Source organism: Otolemur garnettii, unplaced genomic scaffold (genome assembly GCF_000181295.1).
Source record: "Otolemur garnettii isolate 467f Iridium unplaced genomic scaffold, OtoGar3 scaffold00002, whole genome shotgun sequence".
NCBI classification, from domain to species: domain Eukaryota; kingdom Metazoa; phylum Chordata; class Mammalia; order Primates; family Galagidae; genus Otolemur; species Otolemur garnettii.
The window spans coordinates 53980239-53980965 of NW_003852397.1; positions in this window are offsets into that span (position 1 = coordinate 53980239).

Genomic DNA, 727 nt, shown 5'->3' on the forward strand with positions numbered 1-727 from the left:
ACAGCAACCTCCAACTCCTGGGCTCAAGCGAGTCTCCTGCCTCTGCCGCCCAAGTAGATGGGACCACAGGTGCCTGCCACAATGCCCGGCTATTTTTTGGTTGCAGCCGTCATTGTTGTTTGGCGGGCCAGGGTGGATTTGAACCCACCGCCTTAGGGTGTATGTGGCTGACGCCTTAGCCACTTGAGCCACAGGCACCGAGCCTTAAAATTAATTTTTGGACAGTTATTACATGCACAGAGAATGAATTCAGAGGTAAAAAGAATGCAAGTCTCTTCCCCATTGATCCTTCTAGATAGCCAGTTCCTTCATTGGTGATAACTGTTGTTAATGGTTTACCTTTACTTTTTTTTTTTTTTTGAAACAGGATCTTGTTCTGTCATCCAGGCTGGAGTGGGATGATTATAATTCACTATAGCCTCCAACTCCTAGGCTCAAGCAATGTTCCCATGTTAGCCTCTCAAGTTGATAGGACCATAGGTGGATGCCACCACACCTAGCTAGTTTTTAAATTTTTTTGTAGAAACTAGGTTCTTGCTATGTTGCCAAGACTGGTCTCAAACTCTGGCCTCAAGCAATCCTCCCATCTCTGCCTCTCAAAGTGTGGAACATAGGCATAAGTGACTTTGCTCAGCCTACTGGTTTCTCATGTGTCTTTCCAAATACATTCAGTAATATCTGTGTTTACAAATATGCATACACATATATGTTAAACCATATGAAATTG